At 36.5% G+C, this 24,030-nt stretch overlaps 1 long non-coding RNA gene across 1 annotated transcript in view; it reads right to left on the reverse strand.

Annotated features, from left to right (window-relative positions):
- The window catches only part of LOC127168334 (uncharacterized), a 66,968-nt gene that overhangs the window by 33,624 nt on the left and 9,314 nt on the right, over positions 1-24,030 (reverse strand). Inside the window, exon 2 of the long non-coding RNA XR_007828097.1 lies at positions 23,433-23,588. This is a non-coding gene — a long non-coding RNA (uncharacterized LOC127168334). The remainder of the gene's footprint in view (positions 1-23,432; positions 23,589-24,030) is intronic.

Consider the following 24,030-nt stretch of genomic DNA (forward strand, 5'->3'; position numbering starts at 1 on the left):
CAATTTAGGTCAAAAGTTTACACCCCCTTTCACAATCCAAGCATTAAGAGCCAGGGGGTAAAAACTTTTTGAATTTGAAGATCAGGGTAAATATAAATTATTTGAAATAATATACCTCAAGTAGCATAATAAAAACGCAGCAATACGTGCATGTAGCAATGTAATAAAAACATGCCATGGTCATGTATCAAATGTGTTTTAGCGCCACTTTCAGGACATTTCACTTTGAAACTGCTGCAAATGTGCAGTAAGGTACGTAATTACAGCGTTGCAGAAATGTATATGTTTGGTGGAGTTCTAGCAAAAGTACTATAATTTCATTTATACTTAAGTATAAAGAGCATATATTATTTATACAGTTTAAAAACGGGTTATAGATTTCAAAACACCTTGTGCTGTGGGACTATTAAATTACAAGTTTGAGATTAATAGCGCAAATTAATAGCGGGGGCAGCCGTAGCCTAATGGTTAGAGAGTCGGGCTTGTAACCGAAAGGTTGCGGGTTTGAATCCCAGGCCCGGCAGGGATTTAAGGTGGGGGGAATGAATAACCAGTGCTCTCTCCACCCTCAATACCACAACCAAGGTGAGTCCCTTGAGCAAGGCACCGAACCCCCAACTGCTCCCTGGGCGCCGCAGCGATAGCAGTATGGCTGCCCACTGCTCCAGGTGTGTGTTCACGGTGTGTGTTTTTTCACTACTTGCTAATGTGTGTGTGCACTTGGATGGGTTAAATGCAGAGCACAAATTCCGAGTATGGGTCAACATACTTGGCCACACATCATGTCCTTTCTTTTCCAAAAAACATTCACAGTCTTGCCTACCTTAAATGCACTCTAAGTCACTTTGGATTGAAAATGTGCTCATGTGTCAAATACGAGTCTTGTTTACAGCCATGCTAAGTTGAGCAGAGGTCATGTGATCACTTTACATGCACTGTAAAAACAATCTCACGTGTACACTTACATGATTAACAACGAGTAGACATTTATGAGAGCTGGAGCGTAAACATTTGGTGTTGAAGGGGGTCCGCTTTGGATTCGGATTTCAGTGAGGAATGTTCGGAGGAGGTTGAGATAATGCATGGGGGTGATGTGGAGAAAATGGGAATTTTTACAAGTGCTGTGTTATGATCCTACAGTGAGTCACTAGCTGATTTCAATGAGGACAGAAGAGCGTGTGGTAATTTGGGATGAAACAGCGATGAAGCGACAGCTACTGCATGCAGAGAACATCTCTCGGAGAGGCTGCAAATGCAAGTGACGTGAGGGCTTTATGCAGGCGTGTGGTTTGATTGGCAGGACAGTTTAAGGATTATCTGAATAAGTGTCATAGTTTCCTATTGAAGTTATGCCATGTTGAGATTTGCCCCCTGTGTTGAGACATGCTGCGGTACTCATTTTTAGAATTCCTCTTTAGCATTTATGGAGCATATAACTGCAGTATTCAGTGATGAAGTGTATTGCAGAGGTTCCCAAACTATTTTATGCTAGGACCTACTGCACCACGAGAGGTAATGAATCTTAAAAGGGATAGATCATCCACAAATAAAAATCTGTCATTAATTTCTCTCCCTCATGTTGTTTTAAACCTGTAAGACCTTCATTTATCTTCAGAACACAAATTAAGATATTTCTAATGAAATCTGAGAGCTTTCTGACCCTGCATAGACACAAACACACATTCAAGGCCCAGAAAAGTAGTAAGGACATCGTTAAAATAGCCCAAGTGACATCAGTGATTGTCAGCTGACAATTTTCTGAAGCTATAGAATACTTTTCATGCAAAAAGGAAAGAAAAACAACAACTTTTTTCAACAATTTCTTCTCTTTCCTGTCATTCTCTGCCGCATACATCGTGGCGCTCTCGCATCAAAAATTGAAGAAATTGCTGAAGTATTCTCGTACCTTTACAAAATTACAGTTGAACCACTGATGTTACATGGATTATTTAAGTGATGTTCTTACTACCTTTCTGGGCCTTGAATGTGTCAGTTGTGTTGCTGTCTATGCAGGGTCTGAAAGCTCCTGAATTTCATCAAAAATATCTTAATTTATGTCCTCAATATAACCAAAGCTCTTATGGTTTTGGAACGACATGAGGGTGAGTAATTATTGACAGAATATTCAATTTTGGGTGAACTATCCTTTTTCTAATTTTTCAGAGTGAAATGCAAGAATAGATTTATTCTCTTATAGTTAACTTTTCAATTCTTCCCTTGTCATATTATTAAATTAAGCAGGCCTACTTTTCAATTTAATTGCATTACTAAGGCTTATGATAAGCTATCAAAGATACAGATAAAGACAGAATATATTTGCTGTCATAGTTGTACAACAAATAAAAGCTGCATAATGACATTATTAAAATAATGACGTTTTGACGTGACACTTGCAGTTTAGTAAGTGAGGCAAATGTTAAATCATTCGATGACAGATTTGAAGTTCATTCAGTGAAATTCATCAGACTGATTCAAACCGGTAACTTATGAGTCTTTTTGAATGATTCATTAAAAGAATCTCATAAGGGTCATTTGTGAATCGGACTAGACAGGTCGTGCTGTATGTGCGTCTTTTTTAGAATGTGAGGAGTATGAAACACTGATTGGCCTTGTCAGAAATACAAGATACGCCCACCAAAATGTTTTCATATTTTTGGCACTTATGCCGCTTATTTCCACTGTGACAGTGTGAAAAACACTACTCAAAGGTGTAACTTTGAACATGTTGTCCTGCGTTTTGTTGCACGTCTAGTGCAAATCTAATTTTGGAGTGTGCAGGTAAAGTGGTATGCAGTGTAGTGTTCAGCTGAGCTGTGTTGAACTGTGTTACACTGTGCCGTCTTAGCTTAAGCTGCTCTGAGGGAGCTGTCAGTCAGCCCTGTATACGGCTGAGCAGCTCACAGGCATGGGGCATATCATTCAGCCTTACAGAGAGAGTAAGTGAGAAAGAGAAGAGAGAGACAGAAAGAAAGAGGGACACTAACAGTTTCCTGTGGGAGCAGAGCAGTTCACTTCCAGCCTCACACTGTTAGAATACCAATTCATTCATCAAAGACTCAAACCACACACACACACACTACAAGACTCTTTCATTTTGCTATGTACAAAGCTATTTCAATGACACTATATATGTTCTCTTTTCTTTTGCAGTGCTTTGCCCCCAAACACCGAGTCGAGTCACAAATGAATTTCTCATGGATGCTTAATTTGACGGACTGCAAAGCCAAGCTCATTTTGGCCCCCAAACCAAGAAGCATTTGCTAAAAATGGCCCGACTTTTTTAAGATCTCGCATCTTTTCCTCCTCTTTCACGGACAGAAATAGAATAAAATGACTTGGGGGGAAACGAAAGGCATCCTCCTGTTGGAGGCTCCGCCTGTAAGCTTGGGCTTTGCATAAAATGAGCATTGATAAATTTAGCAGACTTACGTAACCATTCCTTCCTCAAATTCAAACTGATGAGGCAGGGAAAGATATTTATTTCATTCTACAGAGCTTCTATGCTAATGAATAGTGGAGAGGCTTTGAATGTGTCACACTGTGCTGGCTAAGTGACAGGCGGAGAGGGGCTGGGATTGGACTTGGCTAAGCTCAGATCCACATGCTGTCTCTGTGATGAACAGGACTACCTGCAGAGGGTCTGCTGCTTGGCCTTGGAGCGCTCACGGAAATAAATAAATAAATTCGTATAAAAAGATCTAACATGCTGGGTTGAGATGTGCATTCGCTGTTTCGCCGACAAACATTTTGCCTCAGCTGAAGCGCTGAGTTCTAACTCCATCTGGAATACTTGAGTGTGAAAGCGATTCAGCGACGTGCAAGGTAACACACAGCGCACACACCAAAACGTTGCCTGAACATCTGTTTATTGTCTCGCATTTGCAGAGATTTGTAAACGAGCGTTCTAACGTTCTAATTCTAGGTAATGGCTGGTTAAAAATGCTCTGGCGCTAGCGCTTCCTCGGCTGAGGCGAGGAGAGCCCGGGTAGGTTAGATCAGAGGAACTCTCTCTTCATCTATTTCTCATTGGCTTCGTGCCTAAAAATGTTTACAAGCCGTCACTGCTGTAAATCCCTCTAAAACATCCATCCTGTGGCTACTCACCCAGAGCTGCTCCAGGGTCTACTTATCTTATGAATGTGTACAAGGTGTGTGTGCATAACTCACCCTCTCTGCTGCCTTCACTCCCAGGAACATAATATGTGATCTTAATGTGCTCCTCAGCTATTCTGTCACACTGCCTGCGCTGGCTCGTATATCGAAAATTTAAGAATGTAAGAACAGTTGACTTGTGGTGATGAAGTGCGCCTGTGTTATCATGAGCCAGAGGAATAATAACTGTAATATATTGTACAGCAGCCCTGTTTCTAATGCATTATAAAATATAGGGGAATAAACTACGGTTTTAGCCTGGCAATAATGCAGTCTGCTACTTACGAATTTGAAAAATGTACAAATCAGCTAATTACGGCGAACGAATAAACCAGCAAGCAAAATGCTATCTAATATGTTTCAAAGATATTACTGGTTTTAATGCAAAGATCTAATTAAAAATCATAAATACTATGATACTAATTGCTTAAAAGCAATTGGTTTCCTTCAATCATTTAGGTGAATTGGTCTATCTTAGTTTCCTGTAATGGTCTTACAGTATAAGGTTTTTCTGTGATGCTTTTGTCATCCTCCTGTGTTTGTCTGATTCAGAACAGGGGCCGACCCTGAGAAAAGTCAAGGTTCATCTGACACTTCAGATCAAGGCATTACAAACTCAAGGTCATACTGTTTGGCCCTTATAGGGCAGGGAATAAGGAAACTGCTGTAGGAGCAAATAAGACCAAAATAAATTCAAATAAAGATAAAGGCATGAATAGGGCCCTGTGAAATCTGTTTTAGTTTTTCACAAATTCCACTTTATTTTCTTCCAAATTCCATTGAATATGTCTGGATTTTTTTTTTTTTTTTTTTTTTTTTTCCACTTTAATTTTTCTAGACTCTTTTTTAATGGTTAAATTTAAAAAAAAAAAAAAAAAAAAAAGACAATTTAACAGTAATTTTTTTTTTTTTTTTATTTATTTTTTTTTTAAATTACAATTTTAATGCCCTATGAAATACCTTTTATTTTATTTCACCTTACGCATTTATTTATTTATTTATTTATCTATCTTCTCAAATTCAGTTTTATTTTTAGCAAATTCTGTGTTTTCCATTCATTTTCTGAATTCCATTTTAATGGTTTCATTAAATGTTAATAATCAAAAGCATCTCTAATTAATTGCTTTAATATTTTTTTTATAACTATTTTATCTATTTCTTTTTGTTTTCAGAAACACTGTGTTTTTATATTTTTCTGGTAAATAAATTCTTGTTAATATTCCTTAAAAATAATGTTTTAATAATAATTTTATTAGTAGTAGTACTATCAACTTTTATTTTGATGGGTTGCTGTGAAGACCTTCAAGTTTCTGTTTGTATATATTACAATAGTTTTTCTAAAAAACAGTAAAATGCAGGAAAACAGGACATTTTTATGGATTCCGCGATTCTGTCTTCGTTTTCCGCATCGCGGCTATCATAGGGCCCTACAGGAATAGCACTATGAATAATAAATAAAAAATATTCTTTTTTTTTAAAGCAGCTACTGTACTTGATGCAAAAGGTTTTGTTACAGTACAAATTAACAGCAGGATGGGAAAAGAAAACAGAAAAGACCTGGAAGTAAATCTTAAAACAGAATAAAGACTGCCTGTATGCTTACTTTATTGTATTAATACTATCAATGTACTAATCATATTATCTTTGTTAAATTTATTTTAAACCTCAATTTTTTGTTGCTTTATTTTTTTAAAATAATTTTTATTAGAAAAAAAAAACAGAGTCCAAATGACCGGGTTATATGTCATGGCTGCTAAACTCCTTTAAGCACTCGTTCAAAAATAAAAGAGAATTTGATATCTGTCACTTGAGAAGTCACTGTAATCGCTTCTAAGACTCTGCTAAGTGCTTCACAGGGCAGCGGTCATGAACTGGCATGACTGTACACGGCTACAATCATTCAATCTGTCTTCAGTCTCACACACACTCTCTTGCTTCAGTGTGAAACGGCTTCATGATTCAGTAGCAGCGTGAGACTGCTACTTGGCGCCAGTCACCACGACTGTAAACTCGGCAGGGCCGAACAAGACGGGGAGGCCCTGCAAGCTTTGGCACAGGATGGAGAGTTGTCTCGTACCCAGTGGTCTTCCCTCAGGAGGCTGCCAGCGGCTTCACCACGGACACTAAAATTGAGGTTTCACAATCATGACGCTCTTGAGAATATCACAACAGCTGTGCATTTCACATTCTGCATTTATACGAGCGAGTAGCACTACAGTATTTTTTAGGAAGTTCGGAGTCAGTAAGGGTTTGAAATGTTTTTGTGAGTCTTTTTGGCTTGCCAACACTGCATGCTTTTGAGATCCATCTTTCCACCCTGAGGACAGTTGAGGGATTCAACCACAACTATTAAAAAAGGTTCAAACATTCACTGATGCTCCAGAAGGAAACACAATCCATTAAGATTCAGGGGGTGAAAACTTTTGAACAGGATGGCCAATTTTTCTTATTTTGTTGAAATAGCATTTTTTCCCATTTAGCACTGCCCTTCGGAAGCAACAGAAGATACTTGCATGTTTCTCAGAATACAAATTAAGTACAATTTACCTTGATCTTCAAATTCAAAAAGTTTTCACCCCCTGGCTCTTAATGCATCATGTTTCTTTCTGGAGCATCAGTGAATGTTTGAACCTTTTTTAATAGTTGTATCTGAGTCCCTCAGTTATCCTCAGTGTGAAAAGATGGATCTCAAAACCATACAGTCACTGCTGGAAAGGGTTCAAATATGCAAAAGATACTGGAAAACTGAGGAGTCTGCAGGACCTTGAGTATTTTTCTGAAGAACAGTGCTCAGTTTAACTGTTCAAAACAAACAAGGGACTCATTAACAACCATCACAAAACAAAAAACAGTCATAGGTCATCCAGGTAACCACACACAGTATGAAGAACCAAGGTTTTCCAAACTTTTTAGGGGGTTATTTTAATAATTTCAGCTATTTTTTTGTCTTGTGGACTATATGTAAACATCTTTTATGTAAAATATCTTACTTAGGACAGTACTAAATAAAAAATAACATGCATTTTGTATGATCTCTCTTATTTTGTTCAAATTATTCACAGATTCTGCAAGGGGTTCCCAAATCTTAGCATGCCACTGTGTGTGTGTGTGTGTATATATATATATGCCAGGACATTATCTGATAATTTCACAGACATTTCCGTTAACTCTAAGACACAATGTAATAAAGTGCAAAATTCAAAATACAGGAAAAGCAGATAAAAAAAATACAGTGTAAGTACATAAACAAGTAAAAATAAATAAATAAATAAAACATTTATTTGAAATATAAGTCTTTTGTAACATTATAAATATCTAATCAGCTTTATGCATCTAAAAGACAAAACAAAGCACAAACTAATTTATCCCAAACATTCAAAAAGTAGTGTATTTTATGTATGTATTATTGTAGGCATTAAAAAAAAAAAAAACTTGGTATTAAGGTAATTACAGTAAAATAAAACTAAAACCATAAAAAAACTTTTATTACATGAAATAAAATGAAATATAATTTTTTTCAAACCTATTTATTTCAGCTAGTTAACTTGACTTTTTTTTTGTTTTGACTATTTACTAAAATAAGTAAAATAAGTAAAACTAAACCAAAAAGTAATAAAAACTACCTAGACATATTTTTAAAAAGCAGTAACTAATAAAATGGACAAAACACATTAAAATGACTAAAACTTTAACTAAAATCGTAAAGATAACAGATAATAAAAATTTAACTAATTCAAAATATTTATAAAAACTATAAAATAGTATTTCTGTCATACTAAAACAGCACTGCTTAGACAAGTAAACAGGGAGTGGTGTCCTGACATTGTGCTGGGTGGCAAAGGACAGACTTGCACATGCTGCAAACAGATGGCACATTTGTCCTTAGAGATGCTTTTCACATTTTTATCATTAACCCATATTAACAAAATAAAGTGTAAGCAGCATTTTTTTTCTTTAATAGAGGGTCTATGAGATTTACTCTTTGGCCAAGGCAGGTGTCTCCTCTGGATGATGTTACGCTGTCATTGCATCACATATGGGCAAAATTTATCTGATCTGCCTCCAGTGAATCATAAAAGGGTAACTTCTGAATGTCGAAAAACTCTCTGTAATGTCTTGACTTTCAAATATAATGCTTGTCATTTCATGTAGTTCACTTTGGCCATCTTGGCTGAATCAAAAACAGCTCTAATTGTATTGTAAAATCACTGGCTGTGCAATATTTCACTAATATATTGTTTTCTGCAAATGTAATGCAGTGGCCCAAAAAACTTCAGGTTTACTATTCACTTGCCCTTTCCAGAATACTACCAAGGCTTCTGCTCTTTGTGATAAACTGATCCCCCATCAGTCGTCTGAATCAAAGCACATCCAAATCCAGGCCACATCCCAGCCAGTATCTGAATAAAAGCCAGCGTCCTAGTCTTACCCACTTCAGACCTGCAGTGACATATGTATGCAGCTTGCCCTTTCTCATACATCAGCTAATCTCTGAGTGCAACACGGATTCAAAGCTAATAAAGGTCTTATCAAATCACTTAAAAGGTTAGTTCACTTGAAAATGAAAACTGTGTCATTTTTTTTTAACTAGACCCTTATGTTTTGGGGTTTTTTGTGAGCAAAGTTTACTCCATATTACTCAACCACACAATTCTGAATCTTCTGCAGTCATACAGTAGATTTGAGTGCAGAATGGACAGAAATGTTACTATGAAAATATTCTTAATTTATGCTACCCTTTAAAAGTTTGGGGTCAGTAAGATTAAAAAAACAATATAAAAACAAAAAACAACAAATGTTACAACACATTTCTATTTCAAATAACTGCTGTTCTTTTCCTAAAAAATATATTATGGTTTTCAAAAAAATAAAGATTTGGAAATTAAGATGAAACTGTTTTAAAATCTTACCAGTTTATCTTACAATCGTCGCAAAATAGCAGCAGCTGCGTTTGTATGAAACAAGAGAGAGCGGGACCGCGATACCAGGATGACTTAATTAAATAACTGTACACAGAATATTGATTTGAGTTTTAATATTTTAATAGCCAACTAAACGCAAAGCTTCCACAAAGAAAAAATATTCTTGGCAAGTGAATTGTGCCAGTTAGTAGTTACCTGGATGAACCTGTGTTATTAGTTTCTACCTGTTGTTATTGGGGAATAACTTACCTCGGAATGTGGTGACTGATTTATTAGAATATTAGAATGACATATTAGAATGATTTCTAAAGGATCATGTGACACTGAAGACTAAAGTAAGGATTGCTGAAAATCCAGCTTTGCCATCACAGGAATAAATTATATTTAAAAAAAGAAAGTAGTTATTTAAAATTGTTGTTTCAGTGTTTATAGCCCTAGGTGAAAAGGAGACAGGTTTAAAAAAAAAACAAAAAACAATAAGGTTTATTAATTAACATTAGTTAAGTACTTTAGTTAACATGAACTAAGAATGAACAATGCTTCTACAACATTTATTAATCTTAATAAAAGTTTTTGAACAGTAAGACTTTTAATGTTTTTTTTTTAAAGAAATTCTCTCTTCTGCTCAACAAAGCCTGCATTTAATTGATCCACAGCAAAAACAATAAGATTTTGAAATATTTTTACTTTTTAAAATAACTTCAAAATGTATTAATTTAAAAACAACTGTTTTATATTTGAATATATTTTAAAATGTAATTTATTCCTGTGATTTCAAAGCTGAAATTTTAGCATCATTACTCCAGTCACATGATTCTTCAGAAATCATTCCAATATTCTGATTTGCTGCTCAAAAACATTTATTATTATTATCATTATGTTGAAAACAGCAGAGTAGAATTTTTTTCAGGTTTCTTTGATGAATAGAACGCTCAGAAGAACAGCATTTATCTGAAATAGAAATATTTTTTCTAAATGTCTTTATCATCACTTTTGATCAATTTAAAGCATCCTTGCAAAATAAAAGTATAAATTTCTATTATATATATATATATATATATATATATATATATATATATATATATAATATTATATATATATATATATATATTTACACAAAAGCATTTTATTTCAGATAAATGCTGTTTTCTTAAATCTTTAAATTCTTCGAAGAATCCTGAAAAAGATGTACTAAACCATTTTAAATATTGATAATAATAATGAAAAATGTTTCTTGAACAGCAAATCAGCATATTACAATGATTTCCGAAGGATCATGTGACACTGAAGACTGCATAAATGATGCTTAAAAGTTAGATATGATCACAGAAATAAATTACATTTTAAAATATATTCAAATAGAAAGCAGTTATTTTAAATAGTAAAATATTTCACAATATTACTGCTTTTGCTGTATTTTGGATCACATAAATGCAGCCTTGGTGAGCAGAAGAGACTTCTTTAAAAAAACATTAAAAATCTTACAGTTGAAAAACTTTTGACTGGTAGCGTATTCATTTCATTTCATTTACTAATGCATTCATAAAATCAAAAGTTGTGCTTGTTAACATTAGTTAATGCACTGTGGATTGACATGAACTAACAATGAACACCTGTATTTTCATTACCTAACCTTAACAAACCTTTCAACAATAGCGTAACCATTATAATTGAAATATTATGCATTGGCATTCATTTAAATATGACAACTTGTGTTGTGTCAGTTTGACATGTCCAGTCATCACGGACGTCTGACGTTACATGTCCAAGTCCAGTGTCTGAATAATACATTTATCTGACCTCTCTGTATGGACCTATTCCACATTATTCTTTTGTTTTGTTTTGTTGTAATATTTTGGCATTGTTCTGTACAGATAGTCAGAGCCAGGAATCGTTCACTCCCTGCAGCCACCTGCCAAAGCACGAGTGCCACGGCAACGGTTTCATAACGACACAGTCATCAGTGAGATGTGGATGAGTTTGTGGGCGATGAACTCTTTGGCTGACTCTAAATAATGACATATAGCAGAGGTGTATTCTGACCTTCTCCTGTATCGCTCTGTGAAGATGAATACACCTGTGCTGATTTATGATTCAGAAAAACTTCCAGAATGAACATGAAGCATTTGTTCTTCGGCTGCAAACTTTACATGCAAATGTTTGGGTTTTTGATCTTGACTGTATTCAGATATTTTATTCAACTACATGGAAATTAAGCTAATATAATATGATTATTTGTAAAATGCATGTGTATGATCCACATCATTTAAAATGTACATCTTAGTGAATCTCCAGTTCTGGAGAAGGTTGCGTCAGTACAACGGCCCCCTAATGTGGTTTTACTGGTCCACTTCATTTTGTGTAAATGATCGGGTCGCTCTTCTTCTCTTGTGACGTCCCAGTAGTCCGTCGCAGGTTAGGTTAAGCCTTAGGCAGCACTTAGCTTAGTTGTATTCTTGTCTGATATTCAAGTGGTTCAAAGCAGCAGCAGAGACATGATCTAACCAATCTGATTAAGAGAAAGGGCTCGAGTGCATATGTCTCATATCGCTTTGACTCAAAAGTTTGGTGTTTATCTATCATTTTAGCTAGCAAAAACTAGCTAGCTTAATCTTATGCAATCATCATAGACATTGCTTGGATATTGGGTAAATGTTTTGCCAGCGTTCGAGGAGCGTGTGTGCACTTTGGGATCCCTCCCACAACGTTGGCTCCTCAAGAGCAGTCAAACGCCCACCACAGACCTATCTCTTTATCGCTCCCTCGCGTTCACGTTAGTATAGACTTATGCACAGGAACACTGCGTTGATCACTTGATAAATAAAGTGATTTCACAGGCAAAGCCTGTTTGAAGAGTAGGTTCATTCGGTCTATTGCAAATTAGCTTGGTTGCAGCCATGCACATTATTCATTTTACAACCTTGCTCTGCAACTACACGCTGCCAATGAAACACTGTAAAGAGCCACTGAGTCACTTCAGCTAAACACCAACTCTTCAGTGAGCATACAAACGCTCATATGAGTCATCATTATCCAGCCAATATGTGGCATGACATCGCAGTTTTCATACAGCCCTCCAAAAGTGTGCGGAATAAATTAGTCCACAGTGGTTTGGCTGAGATGGTAAATGACCGCATTTAAAATGGTGGAGTGAAAATGATATCGTTTCAGTTTTCATCAGCAGAGCTGTTGTGTATCATCTGTTGATCATTGGAGTTTTCACTAAATGTTTTATATATTGGCCAGTAAAGCACTGCGCTAGCAAATGGGTTTGATTTTCAGGGAATGCATGAACTGAAAAAATGCAAGTGGCTTTGGATAAAAGGCATCTGCCAAATGCATCTAAAAGCTCTTAAGGTAGAGTATCACAATATAAGTAGGTCACTTACTACAATAGCATGCAGTCATGTCCACTGAAAGTGTACATAAACAATTATGTACCAATAAAGGTGACATATCATGAAACTCTGACTTTTTCCATGTTTAAGTGCTATAATTGGGACTCCACTGCATTTACTAACCCAGAAAACGTGAAAAAGAACAATCCAGGAATTTTTTTTGCCAAGCTTCTTTCTGCAAGCATGTGAAAAAACAAGCGCGTCAGATTTTGCTCTCTTATTATAATATTACCGCCCCTTAATCTGCACGTTTCCACCCACAGCGCCGTCATTTTGTTTTCGCAAGCGACAGTGGTGTACCAGTGCTAATGCCATGGCAAAAGTTCGAGCAAAGCATGCTAACTGTTCTGTCATTGGCTGCACAGACGAGCACAGAACACTATTTAGAGTCTCAGCCTCAGAGGAGACAAGAGAGCAGTGGATTTATTGAGTTATTTACTGTATATTACACTGCTGCCACACAGATCTAATATAAACGTGATTTCTTTCCCAGCTGTTTATCTTCACAGACATAACCGACTGTTTTTGTAACTCGCGTGTGTTTTTAACATGAACTTGTGTGTATTTGACAGTTTAAGCGCAATAAGACATGAAAGAGAATTTACTTTAGTACTCACATGCTGTGTGACACCCGCTTTTTTGTGCGCATGCTTCGGATGTGTGTGCTCAGAAAACCCTATCATGGAGTATTTTGAGCTGAAACTTCACAGACACATTCTCAGGACACCTGAGACTTATATTTCATCTTGTAAAAAGGGGCATAATACGTCTCCTTTTGTAAATTTTATAGAAACCATGATACTTTTTTTAAGATAAAATTTTTTAAGATGTTCTTTGATAGTTAAAAAAAAACATCTTTACGGTCATTTTTGATTAATTTGATGCATCCTATTCATTTCTTACTGTCCCTCTAGTATGTTGTATTGCTTACAATAATGCAAAATCAGGCTGTGTCTAGTGCTATTATAAACTGCTGACCTGTGCAGAGAACAAGAAAATACACTCAAATATATAAATGATAAAAATAATATGATATAAAGAAATGAATGTTAGAAAAACATTTAAAGGGATAGTTCACCCAAAAATGAAAATTTGATGTTTATCTGCTTACCCCCAGGGCATCTAAGATGTAGGTGACTTTGTTTCTTCAGTAGAATACAAAAGAACATTTTTAACTCAAACCGTTGCAGTCTGTCAGTCATATAATGGCAGTCAATGGGATATAAAACCAAATGAAACCCTGCAGCTCACTGAGGTGTTAAAACATGAAACAATTGGTCTGTGCAAGAAACTGAACAGCATTCATATATTTTTTATTTTTATTTTTTTACCTCTTATCCACCGTAATGTCTAAGCGTGCTCACAACAGTCGGCGCGTGACACGTCAACGTGCTCTGACATGGTAGACCATGCGTGGAAGTGATCTGTTGCACGTATAAGTCACTCACTGGTTATACAGTGAGATTGTGGGTATGACGTCTACTCAAAATAGTAACTACTTGTGCTTATCCTTATTGTTGCAACCGATTAAAAACTAAAAGATAATGTTTGCTCGCACTCAAGACAGTTGGACATTGTGGTAGATCAGAGGTAAAACATGATATAAATACTGTTGAGTTTCTTGTACAGACTGATTGTTTTGTGCCTTAAAGGAGAAGTCCACTTCCAAAACAAAGATTCACATATAATGTACTCACCCTTCTTCCTCGGCTGGGATCGTTTACAACCATATTTGGAATTGTTTGGAGCCGCATTTAATCTGCATTTTGGAAGTTCAAAATCAGGGCACCATAGCAGACCATTATATGGAGAAAAATGCTGAAATGTTTTCCTTAAAAAGCAATTTCTTTACGACTGAAGAAAGAAAGGCATGAACAACTTGGATGACAAGGGGGTGAGTACATTATATGTGAATCTTTGTTTTGGAAGTGGACTTCTCTTTTAACACTTCAAAGTATCATCACGAGCCACAGGGTTTAATTTGATTTTGTCTGTGTATGTTTTTTTGACTCTCAAACCCGTGGATGCCATTGACTGCCACTATATGACTGACAGACTGCAACGGTTTGAGTTAAAAATCTTCGTTTGTATTCTACTGAAGAAACAAAGTCACCTACACCTTGGATGCCCTGGGGGTAAGCAGGGCACCAAATTTTCATTTTTGGGTGAACTATCCCTTTAAAAAGAACATAAGAAGTCAGAAGCACAATGCCAGCATGGCAGATGTAGTTCATTTCTCTGGTTATCTCAAGGGGTCAAACATGTCAGACAGTCCGCTCTTCCTGAGTAAGCAGAAGGTTCTTGGCCAGAAAAAGCTGCAATGTGGACCAGATTATTGCCAAAGATCTGGCTAGACGAGACTATCCCACACGTAACCCTGCGATGACGTAAGTAAATATTTTTTGTATTAATACCTCTCTGTGGTGCTGAATAATTAGTTTGGCTTGGACTCATTTTTCTCTGGTTCCAATAAGGACCAGATGTGTTCTCCTTTTCCTCTGTGAATGTGTGTTGTTAAGAGCAGTGATGACTGAGGATCATGCTCGATTGCTAGGCTTTAGTAAGGTGCAGAAACTCTGTAAATGTTTCCTGGCAGTTGGTTAGTTCCTGGCTAGTCTCCTAGCTGCCATATCCTTGTTGGATTCGCCCAGTTGTTTGCGTACAGTAAAAGCCAAGAAATAAGGCCTGCATTCACAGAGAATTGTGGGAAAATTACAATCTCTTCTTAGAGAGGTTAAACTCACAAACCAATATACAGTTTAAAACTAGTGTATGATGTCGAGTATAATTGATGACAGTAATGATAAAACAAAAAAGAGATGATGTATGACTTGATGTTTAGCTTCAATCTATTCCAAAAAAGTAATTTAACAAGTACATTTGTTTGCAATGATACCTCAGGCTGTAATATTCACTGTACTTTTCAGCTGAGGTCAAAAAGTAGAGCTGCCAAGAACAACTTTCAGAGCTTTTCTAGATGTCTGAGCTTATCCTCAGGCTCACTTTCACTTGACTGAAGAACGTAATCCTTGATTTAGACAGATTTTAATGAATTTAGTCAATTATCAGCATTAATTCCAGCGATACATTCTGCTGATAAGAGGTTTAGAGCCGAAACTCTGTTGATTGAATCTCAGGTTAAATCTCGCTGCGGGTTCACAGACTGAGCTAAGCTCATCAAAATGGACTCTCTCGCTTTCTATCATCCTTAATTCTTTCATTTCTGAAGTCTGGCTCTCGGACCGAATTGTCTCCCTAAACTGCATAAGTCGTGGAATAATAGCATCAGGCTTTTCGAAGTCCAAAAGTTGTGTTTGACAACAGCAGCCTGTTGTTTTGTTCACAGTGGGCCCTTATGTCACCTGGCTGTAGGCCTGGAGGATATTGTGTGAGTTTTGGCTCTTTGGTACGCTGCGGTAGTCTGTCATGTGATGCCAAAAATAGATAGAGCCTCCCTCAGTGGACTGGAAAAAAAAAAAAATTACGGCCTGGTGCAAATCCCTCCAGAGCTAGTGTTTTCTAGGAAAGGATAAAAGAGCCAGGGCAACCGGGCTCGACTCCATTCAGCGAAAGGGCTGCCCTTATAGATTCATCACAAATGTGCTCATCTGTGGGTATGCATTTAAAACTCATACTTTCAAACTGACTTGAGACTAGGAATGATGAAACATAAGTGACAGCAAGAAAATTTTAAGAATGCATTTGGGCTGGTCTATGATAATAAATATGTCAATACTCCTTTTGCTCCCTAGGCACATTCTGTTCTCTAATGCAGAACACTAAAACTGGAAAATCAGCATTTTTGGTCATAGAATGTTCATTTGTCTGTATTAATAACAGGTTGTTTAGATGGAAGGTCATTCTTTTATTGAAGGCCTGTTTTTGTAAAGCTGTACGTTCTTTTGGTCACAGTGTCAAAGAACAAACAGGATTTGGTATTTACAGTTAAGATCACAGAATAACCAACCATTGTTTCGTTTGTAGTTTTGACTGAATAAAAAAAATATTGAATGCAATATTAGTATTGTATGTTTTGAAAGTAGTTTATTTGTCTTTAGAATTTGATTTAAAGTGTATGTGTGTGTGTGTGTATATATATGTATATATATATATATATATATATATATATATATATATATAAATAAAAGAGTTGTCAAAAGGTACCGGGTTTGGTACTTTCAGTACTGAAATTTTAAAAACGTCCATTTCCCGCTCACATTTGAGCGCAGATTTTTAAACATCACTGATTGGCCATAGTGTTCACGCGCTCAACAGACATGACTGTGATTGGCTGCAATGATAAGCGCTTCACGCTTAAACATAAGCACATCGGGAGCGTTTGAAAGCCACGTGTTTCAGCGTATCCCTAATACATCTGCATATAAATGGATCCGCTGACAAACGCGGCTTTCAAACGCTCCCAATGTGCTTATGTGTAAGCGTGAAGCGCTTATCATTGTAGCCAATCACAGTCATGTCTGTTGAGCACGTGACAAAAACAATGGTACGGAAGTTTGGTTTAAGCCTACGCTTATATCCATCACCACCTGTAAGCTTTTTCAGTAGCTGTGGTCATTATATCAGTATTTTTTTCCAAGATGTGTTGCAGTAAAAATAACAACAGGTAACGCCAGTAGTTCAACAAGTGCAACCATCAAAATAAACCATCAAAATCGTCATCAAAATAATAGGGCCCCCATAGTACAAAAAGTACATAAAACGGTGTGGATTTTTTAAAATAACGTAATCGTTCATGGGTTTTCTACTACATATTTCAGTAAGAGACACCATTTACATTATATTACTCTATACAAGTCTTAATACAGAGGGTTCCATTTCACAATAAAGGCTCCAAAAGGGGGGTCTAGCTGAAACACCATAGAAGAATAATTTTGACACCCCCCTTCAGTGAACAGTTCTTAAAAGAAACAACGCTCACACTTTATTTTAAGGTCCAGTTCTCGCTATTAACAAACCATGAACTATGGCTTTTGCCTCAAACTCCTAATTTGCTGCTTAATAATAGTTAGTAGGGTAGTTTAGGTTGTTAAGTTTAGGTATTGGGTACGATTAGGGATGTAGAAAATGGTCATGCAGAATAGGCGCTTTATAAGTACTAATAAACAATCAATATGTTAATAATAGGCATACTAATAAGTAACTTGTTAATAGGGAGAATTGTTCTCTATACTAAAGTGTTATTTTCTTAGCTACAAATGAACATTCTAAAGAGCATTTTTTTGTGCAGAGGAAAAGTCCAATGGATGTTAAAGGTTCTTCATATAAAGAAGCTTTATTTTTGAAAGTGTACAATTTGGTGTCATCTATTTATTGTTAAAGCCTTTATTTATGCACATGGTATAAGGGATACAAAAAGCATCTATTTTCTTGAATGACCCAATAAATTTTCTTTTGACGTTTTGTCTTCATTGTACAAAAGGTAGTGGACATAAATAAATACTCTTTCTAAACAAGAACACCTGATCAGCTGCAACAGGCAATTTTATTGTGCCAACGATACAGCGCATCTATATAAATTGACCGATTTAAAAATACTTGTGCCCTTGTAGAGAAACCTGTTCACTGTTCATTTTTCAACTAGCCCAATCAAAATGCCACAGAAACTAGAAAAACTGCAGAATTTTCCCACACCCTTACAAGTGCTTCTGTTTCTCCCTCGAAGACCAACACACCCCGGCCTAAACCGAGCAAACAATCTGTAAAAGAACTGAGTCATCAAAAGCAACTTGTCAAGTGTTTGGAGGAGAGAATGAGAATAAGAGAATTGCTCAAGAAAAACAGAGAGAAAGTGGCACAGAGGGGAGAAAGTGAGAAGAACAAAGAAAGAACTCCTGCTCCAGTCTGCGTCCATGCGTAAATCTCTGCATTATCTCAAAGTGCGCCGCACCACTGAATCATTTTCCGTACTCTGCATGCAGATGATGTCATTGGTATATTTGGGGGACATACAGAGACAATAAGTGTGTTTGACATAATGGGGTCTGACAGAGTTGGTCACAAACCAGTCTGCCCTCATCTTCATCTGAATAGTGACAACCACAATCTGCCCAAAACACAAGAGAAAAGGAGGAAAATTGTGTCTTCATTCACCCATTGGTCACTACAATGACAAACTATATTGATCTTGACAAAGTTATCAAAGACACCTGAGCAAGAGCTGGACTTCACAAAAACTGAAATCAAACAAGTGTTGATTAAAAAACAAACTGAAAAGAGCATGTCCAACGACTAAAACCTTCACTGGGAAAGGAGATTCTGTGGCCTTGGACGTTGGTAGAATTTAAGTTGGAAAGCTTTGAAATGAAAAGAAGCCCTGGAAATCAACCAACAAGCAATCAGGCACATAAAGTACAGAAAGCCTGTCTGAAGTCCCATGATGCATTTGCTTTAAATCGGTTTAAATGAGAGCTGGGGAGAACTGTGGTAGAACTCGTTCTTATCCGTGCCCTTGATCCTCCAACCACATTTCACTATGACTAGCTGTCAATCAACTATAACACAAAGATGAAAAGTAATTGGAATAAGTAATTTCCCAATTGCTTCTGTGTGCTGTAGATTTGAATATCATCAGCGTCCATAAACATTTGAGCTGTAACGATAATGAGAGTGATCTACGGCCCTGTTAGGGCTGCGTGGAACAATCACATGGAGACGTTTCAGTCCGAGAGAATCCGTTTGCTGTGAGATGTCCTGGAGGCAGATGATGCAACAGCGCAGGGAGAAGGGTAGAGCTAGTCACGCGTTTGCTAGTCCACTGTTTTCATCAGGCATGCTCCCCTGCAACAGGACAGCGTGTGTCACCAACACTGTCACAGCAGAACACTCACTCAGCACGAGCTAGCACTCAAAACCATGCACAAACACAAATAAGTGCAGGCAATTACAAACACAGTTGGTCGCGCAATATTCTCGCATACGCAGACAAACGCACAGGCTTTTTCCCGAAACGGCGAAATAAATCTGATTTAGTGGTTTTCATTGCATATTCCTTACTAAATAAATAAACTCATGTTTAACCGACATATTAGCACATTAGACTTTCAAATGAGCACCAGTTATGTTTTGCGCTTAGGAGGGGCTTCACGGATGTCTGACTGAGACACTGCCATGATGCAAACCCTTGCAAGTCGGCAAATCACCCTCCATCTGCAACCTAAGATATCGTAATGAGAGTTATTGAGCTCAGATATAGCAGACGAAAGCATACACTGGCTACTATATTCACGATTGCGAGAAGATTCTTAAAAGCATGGCTTTTAGGAAGGCTGGCTGGAGGAATGATTACATGTAACTGATTTATGTCATTAAGTCACATGTTGTGGAAATAACTGTAAAGCCATATATATAAATAAGCAACATCATACGAGTAGAAGCGAGATATGGCTGTATGTCGGCACGGCTGTGATTTGGCCATAGGTAATCACAGCGTGCTGATATACAGCCATATCTCACGTCTACGAGTGTGATATTGCATTTATACAACAGTTTAACGGCACGAGTGTGTGAATACAAACATACAAAACAACAACGGAGTGTCTTTAAAAGCCCTCTTTTGTACAAAACTATTTCCTTCCGCCACAGATTCAAATAAAAGTTTGACAGTTGAACAGCTGAGCCAAAGCCTCTGTTACTAATTCCAAAAACGTCACTTTTGCAATTCAGTCAAAAGTACAAAGGCAATGCACTGAATTTACATAAACATGAGATTTTGTCAAAACTTCCTTCTCAGGAACAAATGTTAGATTAATGAGACCAAAGACTGCCCATTAGATTTACCCAAAACGAATTACATCTAATGTCTCAACCACTACAGAGACTTCAGAGCCAGTGGTAAATTTCAGAAGATCTGGCCGAGGCAAGGCGCTCTCGGGTGGATTCATGAACTCTGAATGGCTGCTGACCAGCTGGAGCTCACATATCCGAAAATGTTGAAGCAAATTTTTAAATAGACGTTACCTTTATTAACAAACTGTATATCTGAACTATAAACAAGTACATTCACACCTGAAAACCTCTTAAAACTACACTGTGACAGTAATATTAATAAAAAGATACTGGAATTGGGCGAAATGGGCATGACACTCACTGTAAGAAGTACCGCAAGCGGAGTGATACGATTATTTATGTTCTGATATAAACATAAATTTACATAAATTTATGTTGTATATATATATATATATATATATACTACCGTTTAAAAGTTTGGGGTCAGTAAGACTTGTAATAGTCTTTAAAGAAGTCTCTTATGCTCATCAAGGCTGCATTTATTTGATTAAAAATATAGAAAAAAAAAACAGTAATATTGCAAAATGTTTTTACAATATAAAATAATGTTTTTTATTTTAACATACTTTAAAATAGAATTTATTCCTGTGATGAAAAGCTGAATTTTTATCAGCTGTTACTCCAGTCTTAAGTGTCACATGATCCTTCAGAAATCATTCTAATATGCGGATTTATTATTAGAATGATCAATGTTGGATAATATCAACAGTTGTGCTGCCAAATATTTTTTGGAACCTGTGATTTTTTCAGGATTCTTTCATGAATAACAAGTTTAAAAAGTACAGTGTTTATTCAAAATAGAAATATTTTATAACAATGTAAATTATTTATTATTAACTTTTAATAAACTTTTAATGATTAACTTGGTGAATAAAAGTATTAATTTCTTAAAAAAAAAAAAAAAAAAAAGAAAAAAAAAAGAAACAATAAAAATGTACTGGCCCCAAACTTTTGAACGGTAGTGTGTGTATATATATATATATATATATATATATATATATATATATTTTTTTTTTATTAAATTTAGAATTTTTTTTGTTGTTGTTTTTTTTTTAGTCTCAATCGAAAATACAGTAAAAAGTAAACATTAACCAATTTAAAATAACAGTTTTCTGGTTTAATATATTTAAAATTTGACTTCATTGTAATGTGATGGCTTTGATGGTACAAGTTCAATTTTAGTTTTTAGTTTAGTTCTAATTTTAAATTAAAGCTTCAGTGTCACATGAGCCTTTAGGATTCATTCTAATTTGCTTATTTGGTGCTCAAGAAACATTTATTATTACTAATATTATCAATGCTGAAAACAGCTGTGTTGTTTTTTTTTTTGTGGAAAACCATGACACCTTTTTTTTAGGATTCTTGGGTAAATGGAAAGTTCAAAAACTGCTTTTTTTATATTTATGTAAACATTTTTGCTGTAATTTTCAATCAATTTATTTTATCTTTTCTGAGTAAAAGTATTAATTTCTTTTAAAAAAAATCTTACTGATCTTAAACTATTGAATGCAGTGTGTGTGTGTGTGTGTTACACATACATATATACAAAATATATTAAATATATAATATATATTATTAAATTCTCAAGTGTATTTGTTTTTTCTAAAGCAACTACAATAATTCAGCAATACATATTTTTATATCGGTTGTTTGGCTACTTTACAGCTATTTTATATCTATTTTAAAACAACATTTGTGGAATTCTTGATAAACATCACAAATATACTGATGCTGACTGGGACAGAGCTGTTCCTTTAATTTATTTGCTAAAAACCACCTTTCATTTCAATTCAATTATCAAGTTCATTTTTTCAAGGTCGGCATGACCAAATGTTTGAGTGGGTGATTTGTTCACTCTGTAATTATTCTACCAGTTTCATCTGATTCAGGCTGATTTACAGACCTGTTGCGAGGACAAGAGGTGGGTATTATTGTGTGATGCATCAGCCAATCATCATAATAAAGTGAATATGATAATTACATTGACAGCATGACCAGGAAATCACAGCATCACTTCATTCACACCACGATTTAAGCTTCTATTTTATATTTATCGTTATTTATTTATTCACCATCATTTATATACTCTTTCTAATTGTTTGAAGAGCTCCTGTCTCCCTTGCCATCCTTTAACTTTGTGTATGCAGGAGCTTGCCTCTTTAGAAAACAGTACAGTACTCGAGACTGATGCATTCATAAAATTTCATTGCTTTTGTTGAAAACAACCCTCAATTGGCTGTGAGAGGCGCTGTGTGAATGTGTGTGTGTTAGTGTCTGTATGAGACAGCATGAGTGGAGCAACTGAGCCTCTGATTGTGGTACCACTGTGCATCTGGCCTCCACATTACATCAGAAATGTGTGACAGCTCCTCGAAGCCTTTAGGCTTTGAGATCCCCCGCCTTAGTGCATCAGACCAAGTAAGATTGAGTACCATGATTTAAAATCCCCATGTATCTGCACAGTTTTAGGCTATAACTACTCATTTACGTAAGCCAAAGGTCAGCGGGAATCAATTCGAATTCCGAACAGGTAAGACAATGGCAAAGGAATCTTAAAACACAATTTTATAGACTAGTGAATTAAATCATGACAATAAACATTCAGAAACCTCTATTTTCTACCCGGCGCCCCTCAGCACGGAGCTAAAAAACAGGAGCAACTCCCTCGCTCTCTTTCTATCCGTCATACACACTTATATAACTCTAATAAAAGACACAGCTTGCGATGAGGATTTGATTTAGTGTGTCTTTGGAGTATTCAGAGCCATGTTGCAGCCCGTGGCCCAAGAGGAGAGCGAAGGAGAGGGGAGGGGGTGAGGACTGGAGACTGGACACACTCATGTGGAAAGGAGGATCTGGCCTGGAGGGGCTCAGCCGACCCTCACAGCCCCATCTCGCCGTGGTTACCGCACGAGCCTGTTTATGTATGTGTGTGGCCACGTCAAGGAGGGGGGTGTCTGAGCCAATGAAATTCAGAATGCGAAATATGTGGGTGAAGTTAGCCATGCATAACCATGTATGAATGTGCGGCTGAGCAAAATGTCATATTTCTACGCCTAGCTAAACATGCATGTTGCATGAACATGGATGGCTTTGCGTGTTCATGTGATGTAGACATCGTTATGCGTGCGACATGTTTGCGTGCACGACTTACTTACGGAATGCCGAGGATGGACACGGATCCGTCCCAGGGTGACAAACACATGCCGATGTAAAAGTGTTTCAACACACACACCTTGCATGACAGTGCTTCGTTATGACAAATGGAAGCGGACGTGTTCTGCCCCGCCGGCCCTCCTGTCACATCCTCCTGCAATGACACACAGCAGAGATGGGGACAGCTCAGATTTATTCAAATAAAATAATATAAAAAGCAACAAACAACTCATACTTAGCATTCATAATCTAAAAAACATCAGCAGTGGAAAAGAAAATACAGATTTATACATACACAGTATTTCTGTACACAGTCATTTTCACATCTGGAGAGCTGTGAAAGTGCCCTGCGATCAGGTGATTGGGAATAAGGGACCGGCCAGTCAGTATATTTGGCTGGGTATCTCCTCTGCAGTACAACTTGACTTTGACTTTGGAGCTTCTGTCTCAGTTGCGTCGTTAAATTCGGTTTGCTGCTAATTTTTGGTGACTACTTGATATATCCTGTCCTTTCCATGAGCATTTGTCCATGAATAATCAATCAAGTACTTGGTTTATAGCCAGTAAAGAGTCTCTACAGGTACTAGAGTAGCTGC

The sequence above is a fragment of the Labeo rohita genome, chromosome 7 (assembly GCF_022985175.1).
Source record: "Labeo rohita strain BAU-BD-2019 chromosome 7, IGBB_LRoh.1.0, whole genome shotgun sequence".
Classification (NCBI taxonomy): Eukaryota; Metazoa; Chordata; class Actinopteri; order Cypriniformes; family Cyprinidae; genus Labeo; species Labeo rohita.